Below are 20,544 nucleotides of genomic sequence, written 5' to 3' on the forward strand. Positions count from 1 at the left end.
TAGAGATTGAAAATGGGGAGAGTGAACCTTCTCTCCAGGAGATTATATTTGGAAATGAAATAGAGTGACATTTGGTATAAACTTGAAAAATTGCCCTCTTTTAAAAGCAACAGGAGGAAAAAAGCACAATCCATGCTGTATTTGAGAAGAGCTGAAGTCAGCATGTATGGTGCGTGTATCCAAATATACTATACTATACTATACTACATATACTATACATACATTACAAGTAACAACCAGCTGGAGGAAGTATTTAACTCTTTCTTCATGCTAGCATGGAAACGGCAGTTTGTTGCTCCGTGCCATTAACCTACATTTTAAATCAGCCTAGTTGGTATTAGGCTATAGTTGCATTTCTTTAACTATCTATTTATACTTTTTGTGTGAGTGAAAGTTCCAAATATCTTGCGAGGCACAATTTCCCATCTCTTGCACCTTCCAGTGTTGCTATCCCTTGGCGAGATAAACAAGAGGGGCTTTAAGCTACAGCATATGATTTGAGTTCCCATTGAAGTGCTCCTTGTCCCATTCAAGTCAACGTTTCTAGGACAGTTGCAATCATCCCATATTGTGGAGGTCATGTGAATCAGCCTCATTTGTATCCCCAAATACGTACTACTTGAATGCAGCCTAGGCTCTGCAGAGCAATGGAAGGGCTGTTGCTGCAGGCTGGCCATTCCCTCCCATCTGCTCCATCTCTTTGGAGGCAGAAGCCTGGGACCTGTTTATGCCATCAATGACAAGGGCTGAGGTGAGTCTGCCATAAACATCTCCCCGTTATCCCTGCTTATGTTGCATCTTGTTGCAAGCTGCCTTAGGAGACAATCTTAGCTTAAAAGTGGAATATAAAGATAATAAACAAACAGCTTATTAATGACATACACACAGGAAATAATCTAATTGTATTAATGGAGACTTTTATTACACCCTTTGAAGTCTCAGGCTAAATCTTTTAAAAACATAAATAAACTGTAGAGACCAGCACACTCATGCTAAATTATGAAAAACAATCCCACCCATGAAGGCCTGGAAGATGTTTATTTTTTATTTTTTTTTAAAGCATGCAGTGAGCCAATTATACACTTTTTAAAGGTTCAATGCACAGCAGCAACAGACTGATGAAATATTTCCAAAAGTCTCCATGGGGAAGAGCAGCTTGTTTAAAAAAGACAAAGACAAATAAGAAGTGAACTGTGTAGAGATGGCACAATACATTGAACGGAAAGGCTGTGTTTGGTTACAAGTCTCAACACAATTCAAGACAATGTTTAAATGTAAAAATATTTAAATGCATGTAAACCAGGCAGTCTTGGAAAGAGGAAATCTTTGCTCGAACATAAAGAGCAGGACTCACATGACCAGTGCTGGCCTTTGCCAACCTGGTGCTCCCCATGCTTGCTCGGGCTGATGGGAGTTGTATTCTAAAACATCTGGAGGGCACCAGGCTGAGAAAGGCTGGCCCATGCCCTCCATTCTCTACAATCACAACACATCAATACACCAAGGGCACACCCAGACTACTCTAACGCAAGGGGCAGAATGCATTGAAAGACCAGATTTCCCCATAGTGCTTGTATATGAAGATGCTGCCCCTGCCTGTCTGTGAAGCATGAACAGCAATGATTCCTCTTACATTTCCAGTGTAACATGGATAGCTGGGCTTGCAAATCTTCTGGGGGAAACCTTTATCCCAAAAAATTACATTTCCATACCAAGACCATCCAAATTATATGCCAAGGCAACCTACATTCTGAAAACTGTATAAAATGATGCAAGTTTGCATAATTCATTCAACCTTTGCTTGTCATCAGGACCAGACAAGGGGATATGCAGGCACCAAATCACTCTCACCACCCCCATCCCTGGAGTTCTGCAAATCTTAACTCAGACAAACGTTGGCTTCCCAAGATTTCACCACACATTGCTCACACCATTTCAAGCATATATTTTCAAGCACTTTCTAGCCATAAAGTCTATAATTACGATGGTTTTTTTTTATTAATGGAAACTGATTTCTGTAGGCAATGCATTCTTATAAAATAGAAATACCATGCTCAAAAGAAACACACTTTATGGACACATCTGCTCCTAGCCTGCCTTCTGATCAAATTATCTGAACGGCAGCTAATAATAGATTAGCATGAGGTGATGACCCTTTTTTGGCCCAAGTGCCCAACTGCCTCTTGACCAACCCTTTCGGGGCTGCTTGGCTGCAGTGAGCATGGCTAAAACCAGCATGGCCACCTAAGGCTTTTGTGTGGACACAAGCACACACAAAAAGAGAGCACCAAAACCCACATGCTTGACACAGGCTCCTTAACACACACATCACAGAATGCATTTTTCTCCTTCTCTCTCCCTACCTCTCTTTCTCTTTATCCCTCCCTCTATATCTCCCATCTCCCTCACTCTGACTGCCTATCTCCTTCTGGATTGCCAGCTTGCTCACTAACTGGGAATGTCTGGGAATCTTCATCTGAGTGCTTCTAGAGCACTCCTGCTATGATCTCCAAGTGTTGCAGTGGCGTTCAAACAAAGATTCTTGAGCCCTCAGAAAGACAGAAGGAGCAGACTTTACTGATCTCACCAACTCTGTTGATTTTTTCTTTCTGTGGCAAAGACACTGCTGCTGTAGCTCCTACCGGTCTACCAACTGGTAGAATATTTTCTTCTGTTTAGCAGCATGGCCGGTACCATAGCTATCACTGGCAAATTTAGCAGGTGGCTGGTAATCAGAGAAGAAGAAGAAATGCTTGGTGAGCCATCTGCCCACCATCCATGGATCACAGCAACACAAACTTCATCTGGCCAGTTGCTAAGTATCATTGTCCTTGCTTGTGCAGTCCCAGGGCAACTGGTAATCAGAGCAAAGTTATGTCTTACAGGGAGCAAGAACTAGGAAGACATGATGCTGGGTGCTATTCTTGGCATCTCCAAGCAGGGCTAGAAAACACCCTTGCCTGAAAACCTGGAGAGTTATTACCAAACAGTGTAGACCAAGTATGGAAAGAACCTGTGGCCTTCCAGATATTGTGAGACTCCAACTCCCAACATCCCTAACTATTGGCCATGCTGACTGGGACTCAAGGGAGTTGGGAGTTCATCAATATATGGAGGGCCATGAGTTCCCCTTTCCTGGTGGAGACAATACTAACTTAGATGGACCCACAGTTGACTCAGTATGACAACTCCCTATGTTCCCAGTAAAAGCTTTCTGCAACTTTCCTTGGTCAATGATTAGGACCAGGCTGGACTCCCCTTTGTTATTTTTTATTTGTTTGGCTCATATACATCCTGTCTTTTAGAACAAGAGTCTACCCCTTGCCACAATGTTCTCCCTGGGATGCAGCAGATACAACCAGGGGCCCTTGTGACGCCCTTCCCTGGCTCTCCCTGTCAGGTTCCTACCTGCGCGTGGCTACTGCCTGTCACTAGGCACCACCAGGGACTCCACCAGTCCAGACTGTCCTTTATTTTATTTTTTCTCTCCCCGCTCTAGCACAGATCTCAACAGATCCCCCTGCTAGGCAACCACCAGTCACGTCCTAATACTAGTATTCCCAGAGACTCTGAATACTGGAAGACGAAGATGGTAAAACGCATTCCGTGCCACCGAGGCCACTTGGGCCTCGACAGGCAGGGAAGAGTCGAGAAGAACCCCCAAACTACGTACCTGTTCCTTCAGGGGGAGTGTAACCCCATCTAGAACAGGGTTAACATCCACCATCTGAGCAGGGAAGGCATTCACCAACAATGTCTCGGTCTTGTCTGGATTGAGTCTCAGTTTATTAGCTCTCATCCAGTCCATTATCGCGGTCGGGCAACGGTTCAGCACATCAACAGACTCACCTGAAGAAGATGAAAAGGAGAAATAGAGCTGCGTGTCATCAGCATACTGATGGCAACACACTCCAAAACTCCTGATGACTGCACCCAGCGGCTGCATGTAGATGTTGAAAAGCATGGGGGACAAAACCGACCCCTGAGGGACTCCGCAATGGAGAGTCCATGGTGTCGAGTGATGTTCCCCAAGCACTACCTTCTGGTGACGATCCGCCAAGTAGGAGCGGAACCACTGCCAAGCAGTGCCCCCGACACCCAACTCCGCGAGTCTCCTCAGAAGGATACCATGGTCGATGGTATCAAACGCCACTGAGAGATCAAGGAGAATCAACAGAGTCACACTCCCCCTGTCCCTCTCCCGACACAGGTCATCATACAGGGCGACCAAGGCTGTTTCGGTGCCAAAACCGGGCCTGAAACCGGATTATCCATTATCCATCCAGTCATGGAGATCCATGAGCAGGAGGGAAGTTCCAACCCCAGGGAATCTCTTGCAGACAGTGTTCTGCTTAGTGAGATCTCAGGAGAGGATTGTCCACATAAGCATGTATTTGCAGCTACAGGGCTAGATTTAAAAACAATTTTCAGGAAGCTGAATCCTGTGCCCATTACCACATTCTGAACGTTGTGCTTTCAAGTAATCATAGCATATACCAGTAGTATATAGTGCTTGGGGAACATTGCTCGACACCGTGGGTTCTCCAGTGTGGGGTCCCGCAGGGTTCAGTTTTGTCTCCCATGCTTTTTAACATCTATATGAAGCCGCTGGGTGCGGTCATCCGGAGTTTTGGAGTGCGTTGTCATCAGTACGCTGATGACACGCAGCTCTACTTTTCCTTTACATCTTCTTCAGGTGAGGCGGTTGATGTGCTGAACCATTGCCTGGCCGCGACAATGGACTGGATGAGAACTAACAAACTGAGACTCAATCCGGATAAGACTGAGATGCTGTTGGTGGATGGTTTCTCTGATCGGTTGGTGGATATATACCCTGTCCTGGACGGTGTTACACTCCCCCTAAAGGAGCGGGTTCGTAGTCTGGGAGTCGTTTTAGACTCTTCCCTCTCACTCGAGGCTCATGTAGCCTCGGTGGCCCAAAATGCGTTCTACCAACTTCGGTTGGTAGCCCAACTATGTCCCTATCTGAGTAAGGAAGACCTCACATCAGTGGTACATGCTCTGGTAACCTCGCGTCTGGACTACTGCAATGCGCTTTACGTAGGGCTACCTTTGAAGACGGTTCGGAAGCTACAGCTAGTGCAAAATGCGGCGGCCAGACTGCTAACAAGAACCAAGCGGTCTGAGCATATAACACCTGTTCTGGCTCGCCTGCACTGGCTTCCCATATGCTTCCGGGCAAGATTCAAAGTGTTGGTACTAACCTATAAAGCCTTATACGGCGTGGGACCACGATATCTGTTGGAACGCCTCTCCCGATATGAACCCGCCCGTTCACTACGGTCTACTACGAAGGCCCTCCTCCGGGTCCCAACCCATAGGGAGGCCCGGAGGGTGGTGACAAGATCTAGGGCCTTCTCAGTGGTGGCCCCCGAACTATGGAATAGTCTCCCCGAGGAGGTGCGCTTGGCGCAGACACTATCATCTTTTCGGCACCAAGTTAAAACCTTCCTCTTCTCTGAGGCATTTTAATTTAAGTTAATTTAATTTTACATTGTTGTAATCTGATTTCAGTTTGTACAGTTTTTATATACTTCATTTTATGAGATTGTGTAATTTTATTGTATTTTTTTGATGTTCACTGCCCAGAGAGCTATTGCTAGTCGGGCGGTATATAAGTTTAATTAATTAATTAAATAAATAAATAAATAAATAAAGCCTTCTGCATGCATGAAGAATGTCTCAGTTTCAGTGCCAGACAACTTCAGTTAGTCAGGGTAGGAAATCTTTGGCCCTCCAGTTGCTGCTGGACTACATCTCTCATCATTCCTGACTATTGGCCATTCTGCCTGGGGCAGTTGGGAGTTGGAGTCCAACATCTGGAGGGCCTCACCACTGAGTTAGAAGGAAGACACACCGGGTAATGGGAATGAGCCTTTCTTTTCCTGAGACCATGAAGAGCCACTGCCAGAGTAGACAGCTTCATACACTCCTACAGAATACAACAATTTTCAAAACTGTTTTCATGAACTTCTGTGAGTTTATCCTCATCCAATGTCTATGTAAGGCAGGTTAATAGCATTGCAAGTTTACAGCCCAGGAATGGAGAGATCCCAATGAATTGATGATAGGCCTCCTAGGTCTAAGTGCAACTGAACTGCACTTAAAATTGAAAGTAAGTGTTTTCCAGTCCTTATCTCCCTATCAACTTCTCACCCTGTTAGGTAGGTCCACAATCTGGAAAAGTGAAGACTGTCCAAGAGCAATTCTAAGAGCAAAATATTAACAGAAACATTTATAGCCATCTCTCTAAGCAAATAAGGGGTTTCAGCTGCCTGGATTCGCTCTGTCCAATTCTTTTATTTTGACTATTTATATACCACTGAATTGATGGATAGTGCTGAGACTGCTGTAAACAAATACAATAACGACAAAAATCAGTTAACTATAAAATCAGAAATTACTTAAATGGTTGCTGAAACTTAAAAAAGGCTTTAAAAAGTAGGCACTGGGAGGGGGCCTACTGGGCCCACAATAATGAAAGCCCAGCTCCAGTGACTCCCCCAAAGGCCTCAGGGATATCCTGGACCCAAGTTAAGGGCCTTATAAATTAATACACGAAGCCTGATCCTGCCCAGTAGCATATGGGCAGCCAGTGCAAACTTTTAAGCACCAGAGTTACAGGCTGGTAATAGTCTGTCCCCATCAACAACCTAGCCACAGCATTTTACACCAGCTGAAGCCTCCAGACTAGACCCAAGGGTAGCCCCACAATATAGTACGTTGAAATAATTGAATCTTGAGGTTACCAGTGCAAGAATCACAATGGCCAAGCTATCCCTGTTGAAGAATGGTTGTAGTTGGCATACCAGCCACAGCTGGTGCAAAGCACTCCTAGCCACTGAGTTTATCTGAGCCTCCAGTGACAAAGATAGATCCAGGAATGCCACCAAGCTCCAAAGATGTTCTTTTAGAGGGAGCACAACTCCAAACATAACAGGCAACTGGCCAATCTTCCAGACACAGGTACTGCCCACCCACAGTGCCTCTTTCTTTCCAGGGTTCAAGCTTAGTTTATTGGCCTTCATCCAGTTTACCACTAGACCCAGTGAATGGTCCAGATCATACACAGACTCTCCTGACTCAGATGTTATGGAGAAACAGAGCTGCATATCATCAACATGGAGATGACACTTTGTCCCAAAACTCCTAATGACCATGCCTAGTGGTTTCATGTTGATGTTGAATAGCACTGGAGACAAGACTGTGCCCTGCAGCACACCTAGCACAGTCTCCCAGAGCTGTTCTCTGGACACAACCTTGTAGGTAAGAGCAGAACAGTGCCCCCACTACCCATCCCACAGAGCTAGTCCAAGAAGATACCATGGTCAACGGCATCAAAAGCTGCTGAGAGACAGAGAAGCAGAAGCAGAGGCACACTCACTTGTCCCACTCTTCATACAGGTCATCCAGCAGGGTGACCAAGGCTGATTCAGTTCCAAAACCACACCTGAACGCAAACTGAAATGGATCCAGACAATCCATATCCTCCATGAATTCCTGCAACTACTTGGCCAGGAGTAGATATCCATGACTGGGCAGTAGGTGTTATAAACCATGGGGTCCAGGGTGGACTTCTTTAGGAGTGGATGCATTACCACCTCTTTAAGGGCAGCAGGAACAACTCCATCACATAAAGGTATATTAACCAGACCCTGGATCCATCCGATAAACACACACACACTTTTGGCCTTCACCAGACAGGATGGTTAGAGGCCACATCATTGCAATCCATCCACATTATCAGGCCGCATAAACTGAAACTGATCCCACAGAGTATGGGATGGCACTGCATTGGACACCTCTCTGCACCCCATCCCTCTCTCTTGCACGCACGCACACACACACACACACACACACACACACACACACACACACACACACCATATGGATCATCATTCAAGTACCAACGGGGGGGGGGATTTTAATTTTCAAAGGCAGAGATCAGGATGAACAAGCCCTTAAACTTGCCGCCCTGGGCTCCTGCTCGGAGGAAGTGTGGGATAGAAATCAAATAATAAATAAATAAACAAACCAACTAGGGATGAGTACCTGTGATTCTTCAAATGTTGTTGGACTACAACTATCATGATACCTGACCATTGGCAATGCTGGGGCTGATGGGAGATGGAAGGCACCAAGTTCCTCGTCCTTCCCTTAAACAGTGAGTTCCAATCTATGCACAATTTGCCAAAATGTAGAAATGCAGGATCATTGATTATTCTCCTGGTGTCACATGAGTCTCATTAACATTCACCTCATCAAGGTCCCGATGTTACATTTGTTCCACCTCCAGTAATCTACAACAGATGGTTCTAATTTTGCCAGAGTCCTCTAAATGGAACATCAATTTCCAAAGAGGGAACGTCAGGCAGATGCACCTCAGCCACCAGAGGGAATTCTTCCAGGGACCGTTCATTTCACTTGACTTGAGCAGGAAATGAAAAATAGGTGCTATACCTGCTCCCAGGAGGTTATCGCATACCCAAAAGGGGGCAGAGAAAGAATGGAAATGTTTACATAGACAGTCTAAGGAATGTGGGGGGGGGAGCTCTCATCTAGAAATATGAAATAGGATTAGGCAAAGTTTGCTTCATTATATTCCCATATACCTTCCTCCAACTGTCACCACAGGGGCATTTGTAGCAGAACCATCTTGCCCTGAGGGGAGTGAGAAGAAGCAGGAACAGCTTCTTCTGAAGCAAACAAGCAGACTTTTCCAATTTATTAAAAAAATGAACAATATTGATTGCTGCAACAATCTTATGTGAACTGCTTTGTGAGGTCTACCTGAAAAGTGGCATATTAAATATCTTAAATAAATATACACTGAGGTTATTGTGAGCAATAGACTCAAAGGAGACACCCCATTCCATATCAGTTCAATTAATGCATGGTACTTGGACTTCTCTAGAGAAAGGTTCATAGGCTTATGTTTTTATATTACATTATTAACAACAACAATACTTTTTTTTCAATTTACATCATGCCCTAACTCCCAAAGGAGCCCAGGGCAGCATATGACGACTACTATAACCATTTGTTTGTTTTAATAAGAAGAACCGCTATCCAGATTTAACACAGAGCAGGAGGAAGGCTGAATGATGACAAGCTGGTTATTTAGGGTGCATGCTCAAGACCATTAACTTTTAACATGCTTCAACCACTTTGAAAATATACTGGTTAAACAGAGAGGGAACTTTCCATCCCTTCAAAGCATGCTTATGACTGGAGCAGCAATCCTTGTTCATATTACCAGTTAATTATTCCAAAGCAAAAATATTTTATATGGATGCTTATACTGACATTGTGGAACTTGAATTTTTTTTTCCAGTAAGCTCAAAGGAAGAGGAATAAAGCCATTTAGAATAGAATAAATGGTTGTGGGAATGCTATATTTATTTTTATTTGGGGGGCATCTTGTTTTTCTCCATTTTTAGACATCAGTGATTCACAAAAGTGGGGTTTAAAGTATTTATTTTTCCTAGTGTTAAACAAAAGATCACTTTATTCTGAATAAACGTTACTGAATAAATCTTCTCTTTGCTATTCTGTCTCATTTCCTATGTTGTTCTGCTGTTCTTAACCCTCTCACACTGCAAATTACAATCCTATACTCTTGTACTGATTTCCAGGGCACAAACTTGTGCTTCTGATCAACTTTTGTAGATCTTAACTGATATTTCAGGATGTTGCACTAAATCTGGCACAATAAAAAGCTCTGATACAGTCTTGTCATGTTCCGAGTTTAATATCAGAGGCAGAATGCCACACAGTTCTGATGACTCACTGCCAAGATATCACTGAAATTCAGGAACTAGAAATCTACATTGGGGGGGGGATGGCAGAGTTCTACTTGCTAGAGCCTGAACCTCAATTTTCCTATTTCCTGAAGCCCTCCGTTTGGCTGTGTTACACAAATTTGCACTTCCTTCCATATTTTGTTTTAGTATCTGAAGCCACACAATCAACTATATTCAAAGAGGCTTAAAGTGCTCCTAGACCCAGTACCCTGATATGGTGTACATTGCTTTCCCTTGGTCCCATATAATCTCTCAAGGCGCTTGATTCTTCAACTAGATCCCATTAATGACAAGACCAGAAGAACCTGATAATCAAATCCCAGGCAACATTTTAGCAAACCTAAACAGAAACATTATTTGACACCATATTCCTTAAATGTGGGGCCAGTTCAGATATCAATGAACAATTTCATCTCTTACACGTCAGGTGCCAAGTCTGGGTGATTAGGTTGTGTTCTTTTGCCACAACAGAGAGGAAGTAATGTGTCCCCTGGAATATAAATGTGCAAATATATAGGCAACATGTCCATATGTAGGAGGCACACCCTACTTCCTATGCATGGTGACAGGAAAGCAAAATCCTGAAGCTGAGGCCCCAAACCACCATGTAGAGACAATGGCATCACCAACTGGAGTGTGAACTGTCACTGACCTCCTATACATTTTTTTCTTTTCTACACTAGGTATTGCTATAGTAGTGTATACCACTGGTATTACTGGCTCCTGTCTAGAGTGCATTACTAACGTAGTACGGTATCATGACAATAGTTAGTAATAGTAATAACTACTGTAGTGCATAAAAGTGGTTGCCTGAAAACAAGGAGCTGCCTCAGATGGAGTACTGATCTAACTCACTATAACCCAGTATCATCTGTGCTGACTGGTAGTGGTTCTCCAGGTCAATCAGAGGTCATTCCCAGTCCACATACCCAAGAGCTTTTTAATAACTGAGGCACCAGAGACGGAGCCTGGCATGGAAAAGCAATGCTTTATGACTAAGCTATAGCCGCCTCTCTATAGCAAAGGAGCTACGCAGCCCATGAGCCTCATTTATGAAGAAAGGCACTCATGGGCCTTCTGCAGCAAGGAAGCAGCATTAAGCTCAAAACAATTTTTATTGGTGTGATACCATCTCTGGCATTAATTCCAGCAAGGGACAGCAGCCGAGATTACTGTTTTCGATTATCACTTATGAACAAAAGTATTGCTGGTGGTGTGAGAGAAGTAAAGGTAAAATCCCTGGATTTCCCCCTCTCTGGAAGCATACATACACAACCAAAGGAAGAAGTAATATTTCTGGGCAGGTATGTGGGTTTTATGAGGAAAAACGCACACAATGCACAAAGTGGGGAGAATCAAAGTCCATTAATTCTATATACACTGCAGTGGAATGAAGGTTAATTTGTCTTAAAGTACAAAATAAATTTCAGGCTCAAGTTCACTATAGGATATGAAACATGAAGAGAGTTTCTACACAGCTATAATCAAACTCATTTCTCCAGCCACTGCTGTCCATGCTTAATTAGGGTGAAGTATGTTAATGATACGGCAGTACAGCCCAGAGATGTCTTCAGTTGTGATATTAATTGCATTTAGAGAAAGAAGCATGAATTGTGCTTATACAAGCTAATTAGTATGGGTTTGCTAATTAATACTGGAAAGTCAAACTGCCTTTGTCTTGTCAACTGCAATTAGCTGAAGCTGTTTAAATTTCTCTCTTCTTTAAGTAGCAAACTGACTTTCAGCAGAGAAGGGATGGAATCATGTGCTGGAATACACTGTGCCAGTTAAGCTTAGTGGGTCTATTACCCTTTGAGATACAGGAGTTTGGGACTACATGGATGCCATGCCATTTGGTGGCAAATGCCACCCAGCCTTCTAGCATCCCCACGGCCAATTGGCTGGCACCACACACCAACCACGCATTAGCCCAGGTTACCTTCCCTGAGCAACACAATTGCTAATCAGAAGCACTAGCAGGTTATCTAGTAAGCATAACTAAACATTGAAACGCAAAGTAAGGTATTTTAAAAGGTGCAGCCCCTCACTGTAATAATTAATCATTTAGATTATTAGTTCAAAACCTTTTTTTATATTTCAACTAAAAAGTTACCCCAATGAATCAGGCAACACCTTTTAAAAAGTTAATTATTTTTAACAGAAGCACTTTTAAAAATGGCAGATGACAGGCACCACCTTAGCAGTGGTTCTCTCAAAGGAGGGAATGCCTCTTCTAAGATGTGGCTATTGCAAGGTACACGCACACTATCTAAAAAAAGATTTTTTTTTCCTCCAAAGCTCTAGATTCAGTCATATGTATATTAAGAGATTAAAACTCATCTGATTACCCAGTGTTTATTAGATTGGGTGGCAACCCTAATTACAACACTGTGCGTCAAATGATAAGGGCAGCAAAGAGTGTGCCTTGCATGTAGAAGGTATCAGGTTCAATGACAGGATTTCAGTGAAGAGGTAGAAAACATCCTCTGTCCAGGGCTCTAGGTTTATTTGTTTTACTGAAGGCATTTATATACCGCTTAATCATTCATATTTCTAAACAGTGTACATAAAAACAAACCATACATAAAATGAAACAATAAAATCTTTATAAAATATAAATATAAATACTACCTTAAAATACCTGCTGGAACAAGAAAGGATTATTGAGGGGATAAGGTAGAGCATGCTAACCTGAACTCTTTGGAGAGACATAGATTTGGCTGCCACTCCACTTCTGGCAAACTTAAAATGTTTCTTGAGGTCAATATAAGCATGGGCAAGCTGCAGAGTCCCAAGGAGCCTAGCTGCCAGTTGCGGACAAGGAAGGGGCTGGCTTGTGCGGCTGTGGCAAGCTGAGCAGGCCCTAGCCAGCTGGGGAGAACTAGCCCCAGAGGGAGGCAATGGTAAATCCCCTCTGAATACCACTTACCGTGAACACCCTATTCATAGGGTAGCCATAAGATGGGATCGACTTGACGACAGTCCATTTCCATTTTAACTATTAGGCCAAGTAGGGTCCTTGCTGCAACATAATTATTTTGAACCCGCCCCTGCAGAATGTGCCGGGCTCCTAACGTAAACATGCACACAGTACAGAGCAGGGTTGCCAGGTCTCCAGTTTTCGCCTGAAGACCCCAGATTTTGGGGGTTCTCTCCGGGTCTCCAGGTGCATCACCTTAATCTCCAGACTTTCAGCTTTCATTTTTTTTTAAAAAAAAAAGTTTCTAGGTGGTCTGGTTCAAGAGATATACACCAAAATGTCAGCCAGCCACCACCCCCGCCCCCAACATCTGTTAAATGAGCTCGTAGCTTACTGCTCTAACCCTGCCCTTTCAGGTTTGTAGCCAATAAGTGAAGTCAGGGTTGTGACTTGCAAGGATTTACTGATTTCCAGGCAATAGCTAGAACCCATTGCAAGGCCAGAAAACTGTTGTTTTCTCCTGTTTGTTTGAAAATCTTATAAACTGAGTAAGTTTATAGCGTTCAGCAATAGTAAAAGTCTCTCTCTTGTGAGATCTAAATGCTATTACAATATGTTATGCTTTTCTAATTATGAGGAGTCAAACAAGTTTAAATTTTCCTGAGCTGTTGAAGAGGGCAGTTTTTTTAAAACCTTCCCAATATGAAGCGTTAATCCTATACTTGCTTTTCTGGAAGTAAAGCTGCAATGTTAATCCCACATACCCAGAGTAAACCCCATTGAATTCAATAGGACTTACTTTTGAGTAGACATGGCTAGGATTGTGCTGAAAATTAATGGGACTTCTGAGTGAACATAGCAAAGGATTGTGCTTGTGTTGTAAATCTTTCCCCTCCAATCCTATTTTTTAAAGCAATTAGGCAGGGCTTACCTAGATGTTACTGCTTTTATTATGTAGGAAACTAATATTTATTTTATTTTACTTTTTAAATGTTCCACAATGACCAACTGGTTTTCACAATAAACTATTATATGGGTATTTATTTTACATCTCCATTGTGTGTATATATGGAGTCTTTCCAACAACCTTGTGAGGTAAGGTTGTCAGCTGGAAGCCAAGGCAGCTCACAAGAAATAAATTGCTTTAAAATGCAATAACCATAAAAACAAGTATAAAACAGTTGCAAAACAGTTTAAAGTGGCATGATTCTGAATTTTCGTTTGGGTGAGTGAATCCCTTATCACTTGAGGTTGCAGTTCTGTGCACGCTTCCCTGTTTGAGTAAGCCCCATTGATACATTGGGACTTGCTTGTGAGTAAACATGCATAGGATTGCATATAAATAGTGCCGCCGTGGAAGAGGGAGAAAGAGAAAAGTTTTTTCCTCTGTTCTTGTTGTATTTGCATTGTTTTTGTTGCATTGTATTTTTACTGTATATTTTTTACTGGTTATTTCTTATGTAATTTTTTTTTTTGCAATATGTTTTATGTTATTTTGTTCACCACTTTGGGGGCCTTTTGGCCAAAAAGTGGTATATAAATAATAATAATAATAATAATAATAATAGTAGTAGTAGTAGTAGTAGTAGTAGTATCTTCACAGGTTCTGCAAATAATAAACATCTTTGAAAGTCATGCTTATATAAATATTTCTTCATACTATGCCCCAATAAGTATCTGATTTCACACTATGGCTGTACATTATTTCCTCTACTTTTTAAGTGTGTTCTTCCTTGGGGTGGTCACGGTTCCCTTCTGTTGTTTTCATCCTGAGGGGCAGATTAGGCTGAGAGATGGTGAGTAGCCCATGGTCACCTAGTAAACTTTATATCTTATTTCCATTTTAAAAAATTAAAAATATTTACATGCAGGTAAAGTTTATGAAGTAGATCCACACAATACATTTAAAGCACATCCAACTCACATATAAAGTGCATGACTTCCCCCAAAGAAGCCTGGGAAGTGTAATTTCCCCCTCACAGTTACAGTTCCCATCATCTTTAACAAACTACAGTTCCCATGATTCTGTGGTGGGAATTCATGTGCTTCAAATGTGTGTTGAATGTGCTTTAAATGAATGGTGTGGATATGCCCTAGGTATGCTGTGCATTCATTAGTACATTGTAAAGAACAATTTTAAAACATCCTTTTTTAAACAGGGGAAGGTTGTAGAATTCAGTGGTAGGGCATATGCTTTGCATGCAACGTTCAAAATTCAATTTCTGGAAAAGACTATTGCCTGGAATCCTGGAGACCCAATGCTAGTCCATGTCATCAGTACTCAGCTAGGTGGTACCAAATTGCCTGAGTCGATATAAGATAGATTCCTTTGTTCCTAAAAGTGGAAAGAGAACCAAGGGCCACAGTGGCTGCAAAATTTATTTATATATTTATTTATTTTATTTATTTATTTTCATTTCTAGACCGCCCATAGCTAATAGCTCTCTGATTTATTGTAAAAAAAAAAGTGGTTTACCGAAGGAATAAAAATAATAAAATTATTGGCAAAAACAGTTAAAAACGGGTATTTAAAAAATCCAAAATAATAAAACCAACAATGAGTTTTTAAAAGTTTAAAAACGTAATAGTTTCTACATGCCTGGGTAGACTTGCCTAAACAAAAATGTTTTAGTGGGTGCTGAAAAGAGTACAATGAAGGTGTCTCCCTAATGTCAATAGGCAATTCAAAGCCCAGGTGCTGCCACACTAAAGGACTGATTAACATGGAAAGTGCACCTTGAACCTGGCCTGGTGGCAAATCAGCAACCAGTGCAGATTTCAGAGCAGAGGTCTTATGTGCTGACACATAAGACACTCTTTTCAGCAGTCGTGCCACAGCATTCTGCACTAACTGCAGCCCTCGGGTCAGGTTGTCCTGCATGGGGATCTCTGTGACCTTGGTTGACTGGCTGCCAGAATGTTTTTAGTTTTGGTTTTTGGTTAGGAATCCTGACTGGTTGTGGGATGCTGAGTTTTCTTGGAATTTCACCCCTCAGATCCCAGTAAACATCAATAGGAACCTAGCAAGCTGCCTTACTATCGTCTGCACTGACTGGCAGCGGTTCTCAAGGGTTTCAGGCAGGGATGCTCTCCCAGCCCTTGCTGGAGATGACAGGGGTTGAACCTGGGACCTTTGGCGTGTAAGGCAGATGCTCTAGTACTGAGCAACAGCACTTCACCAAACATTTATAATCAATTGACATTACTCTCACGTAGCTTCATGGCACTTTTACATAGGAATGTAAGAAGCCACCTATACTCAGTCAGTCCGTTGGGGCATCTAGCTCAGTATTACACTGTCTGGCAGCAGCTCTCCAGGGTTTCAGGCAGGGGTCTCTCCCAGCCCTACCTGGAGATGCCGGAGATTGAACCTGGGGCCTTCTGCATGCAAGGCAGCTGCTCTGCCACTGAGCTATGGCCCTTCCCCAAACAAGACTCTAAAGTGAGGATGAAATATGGGGATGTCACTTATAGAGCTGTTTATTCCACCGACCAGCCCAAAGATCTAGTGAGCCTTGTGATAACACCTGACAGGTGTTTTTGCCATTCTGCTGACAGCCATGGTGCTAAACCCACACACAGTGTGACTGGTGGAAAAGCAATATCAACATGTCAGGGAGCAGCATTTTTCATACCATTTCATCCACAGCAGCTTAACATCAAAGTAACAAGGACTCGATCACAGAGAAATAATGGAGAGAAGGTGTTGAAAAGAGATTGGAGTGGGACGGGAGAAACAAAGAGTCACAAGGTATCCAAAATCTGACAAACGAGTGCTACCACTTAAAGTAAATCTGGAAAAAAACTAGTTGGGTTTAAGCACAAAATTGTTGAAGTCAGAAGAGGATGTCGTTAAGTACTATCTAGTGTCACAAACCCTTGGGGCCCCCAGGTGGCCTGCTAAAGGAATGGCAGCAGCCAAGCAAAAATGTTTTTCCTTTACCTGTTCGTACAAGCAAGAATGATGCATCAGGGAGAAGGAAGCATCTATGAAATGAACTGCCAGTGCACAAAAGGAGGAGGTTAAGCCACATCTGTCGCAGGAAAAGAACAAGAAAAGGAGTCATCCAAGCTTAGGGTATGTGATGAACCATTTCTCTACGCTCTTGGATTTTTCTTTCACATTAGCTTTTGCAAGAGATTGTTCAGCATGGAAGAGGATTTCAAATGAACACTGCACATGCTTTGCACTAGCACAAGGCTCTCCAAAGGGAGGCTGGCAACTGAGGGTACAGAGCTGAGGGAATCCATTGTTTTCTCTTTTTTAAATGCTTACAAAAACATTCTTGTGAATGACCGCAACAATTTCCCACTCAAATAGTTTTCATGCACACAGGCCCTAGAGTAGATGCTTGCAATGTTCAGGTAAGGAAAGAAAAAAACTATGTAGGGTTAGAGCGGCCAAACTAGTGGCCATATGGAGTTATCACAGCCATTTCAACATCTCAATTAAACTCCATGCTTGCATCAGATCTGAAAGTGGCAAGTCCTTCAGGGCAGACTATCCATTGCAGAGCTTGACACATCTGGCAGGCTGTCTTTATAGCAGTCCGAATATTGGAACTGCAAAATGGTTACAACCAGCTGAAAGGCCTTGGAATCATATGGCAGCTCATTACTGAAATCACAAGGGTGCTGGCAGCCAAAAGAAAAGTGCATTAATAGAGCTGTCTGAAGAGGTCTGAAAATGGGACAGGCAAGAGTTGCCAGAGACTGGAGTATCATGTAAACAATTTGGTCAGAATTGACCAGCACTTCTCACTGGTGCTTTATATGTGAGATATCCTTTCTTGAGGAAATCTGCTCACCCATCATGATTATCTTCAAAGGACTACTGTGGCTTCAGTGTAGTAGTCACACTTCTGTATTTATATGCTCACTGGCAACGTTCATTATCACAGCTCTTATACCACTGTGGCTGTCAGCTTCACCCTAGGGAGCCATAATTCAGTGGTAGAGCACATGCTTTGCATATAGAAGGTCCAAGGTTCAGGCCCCACGATCTGCTTAAACTATCAGGTAGAGAATGCTGAGACACCACTCTCTGCATGAGATCCTGTCAGACAAGAGCAACTGGTTAGATGAGCCATTCTCTGGCTCTGCATATAAAAGTTTTGGGGAAGGGCCGTAGCTCAGTGGTAGAGAAATTGCTTTGCAGGCAGAAGGTCCCAGATTCAGTTCCTAATCCATCACCTCCAGGTAGGGCTGAAAAGACTCCTGTCTGAAACCCTGCAGAGCCCCTGCCAGTCAGTGTAGACAATACTGAGCTAGATGGACCGGTGGCCTGACTCAGTACAAGTATTACGTTCCTAGCTGTGTGTGTGCGTGCGTGCGTGTATTCTGTTACATATGCATCCAGCAATTGTGTTTGCCTTCAGGAAGAGCCAATAAGTCAGCTGCAGTAGAACACTTGCTCTGCAGGCGGAAGAGCCACACTGCTTTTGTTAGTTCATGTTAAGGTATATTTTGAATGGTTATAGGATGGCAATGTGATCTTTGTTGTATATTTTGATATTTATATGGATTGCAAACTGACTTGAGTAAGCAAAGCAGAAAGGCAGTGTGCCAATTAAGGATAAAATGAAGCCCCTGGCATTCCCAGCCCCAGGTAGCAGATGCTGTGGAAGTCCTCCGCCAAAGATCCTGGAGAGCCACTGCCAGTCAGAAATGACAAAGCTGAGCTAGATGGCTGAACAGTCCAAGCTGGTATAAGCAGCTTCCCATGTCAGGCTGGAGCCATGCATGGCTACACCAAAAACGAGGCCTGGAATGGGTGTTCTCCAATCCAGGATCCCCAGGGTCGGATGCTGGAACTGGGAGCTTTAAGCTTCAAGTGCACCTGGAAAAAGGTCCTACTATATATCTGGGCAAGGGCAGAAGGCCAAGCTTCTACTATTTATTCCAGGCCTGGCTAATCCAGAGGCCACATACTGTCAGCCAATCAGGAGGTGATGTTGCAAACTGCACCCTTGTTCTTATTCTGTGCCTGACATGGGTTCTGAGGCCCTTCAACACACTGTCCAAGTTCACCAGGTTCCCCATTCCATCTCCAGAGTCCCTGAAAGCAGATAAGTCTGTAAAATCAGCGCTCTAGTGGGGAGAACTTGTCAAGACTTTAATACTGTGTGGAACCACTCCAGGCAAGTGGCGAGACAGCAGGTGGTTCCATCAACTGGTATTAAACCATGAACTGTTGCAAAAATTTCTTTTAGTGACAGCTTCTGCTGCATGTCTCTTTTGCTTCCATGAATACAAATTCAGGTTCCCATAAACCTTTTGATGTTCACATTTGTTTTGTACTATGTGGTCCGCTGAAGCCGAAATGTTTTGACCGTGAGGCTTTGTAACTTGCTTATTTGAAGGTCTTGAACACTAAAAGTTATGGATGAATATCACAAACAGTACGGAAAAAAACCAATTACAGAATTCTCTTGTTAAACCAAGCCACCCACTTCCTCCAGCCAAGGAGTGTGTGAAAGTCACTAAAGGGATAAAACACACTGAATCAAGACGCATGTGGGGAGAGGGGGGTTAAACATTACAGAAATCAGTTTGCAGAAAATTCTGCATAATCACACCAATTGTCCCCTTTTAACAGCTTTGATAAATGAGTAGCTACCTCCGGAAAACACCTGACATTAAACAAAGGGCTGCATTTCTGTTCACAGCCATCAGGGGATTCACAATTTATTTTTGAATACGATAAGGCGATTTTCCTACTTTAATACTTCAACGTTTGGCTGAACTTTCCTGCTGCATGGATGACCCCTGCCACCTGGTCCGAGAGTCCCAACTCTTCCTCATCTCCAGATCTCGTCAGGTTCTGGGCTTCATTACTGTACATAACAGGGGCTCCAAGTTATCCTTTGATCAGAAATCTTCCCACTGAGGCATGCCATTATTCTTACCTCTATATAATTTTATTATTTCACTCAAAAAGATCATAGCCACAGCCACAGTGTGGTGAGTACAGGCTTTCCAGAGCAAGCACATAAATACTACTTGTCATTGGCAATTTCTAAATCTCTCAAAGTAAGCAAGATCATTATAGCCAATGAAATCCTGCCTATAGTATTATTGCTAATTTCTGAAATCAGCATTTTCCATGAACATACATGAAAGATATGGGTTCACATGCATGTATGTGCTACAGATACACTAACAGATCTGGTAAGAGACATGTCTCAAATTTCATTCTAAGTTTTTTGTGAAACTTGCCCCGTACACCGCAAATGTTTATTTGATGACTCTTATGCAGCACAACGACTCTGCCTTAAGATCTTCTAGGATAAGCATTTCTATATTTTCATTTTATGTATATATGTAAGATAATACTGTCGTTTTACTTCCCCTTTGTATTTTATGCTTATAACAAGACGGGTCAATGACCGTAAAATAAACTGATTTGATTTGATTTGACTTCAACGTTCAATCGCAAAGTATCACGGTCTCAATGTGCCATGAAATGTGCAAATCTTTAAGCTATGAAATAAGTACTCCTTTACTGGAAATTAAATGCAGCCCTCGAGTGCTATTCTAAGAAGGCATGTAGAAAAGAAAAACAGAGGTTCTTCCACAGAGCAGCACTGCATAATACATCTTGTCAGAGTTCAGGGATTTGTCAAGTATGGAGACTGCAGGTGCCTTTGGACAAGACAGACAAACATGGAGTGCCATTTCTTCTCACCACACTTATGTATTTATTTGAAACTTGGAGCAGCTCACATCTCATCTGGAAATCTATGCGCATACTTTCCATGCATCCCAAAGCATGAAGAAAATGTGTAACTCTGGGATACA

General features: G+C 42.7%; 1 protein-coding gene across 7 annotated transcripts in view; it reads right to left on the reverse strand.

Annotated features, from left to right (window-relative positions):
• Positions 1-20,544, reverse strand: part of MAD1L1 (mitotic arrest deficient 1 like 1) — a 604,081-nt gene that overhangs the window by 286,342 nt on the left and 297,195 nt on the right. The window lies entirely within an intron of this gene.

This window comes from Rhineura floridana, chromosome 17, assembly GCF_030035675.1.
Source record: "Rhineura floridana isolate rRhiFlo1 chromosome 17, rRhiFlo1.hap2, whole genome shotgun sequence".
In the NCBI taxonomy this organism is placed as follows: Eukaryota; Metazoa; Chordata; class Lepidosauria; order Squamata; family Rhineuridae; genus Rhineura; species Rhineura floridana.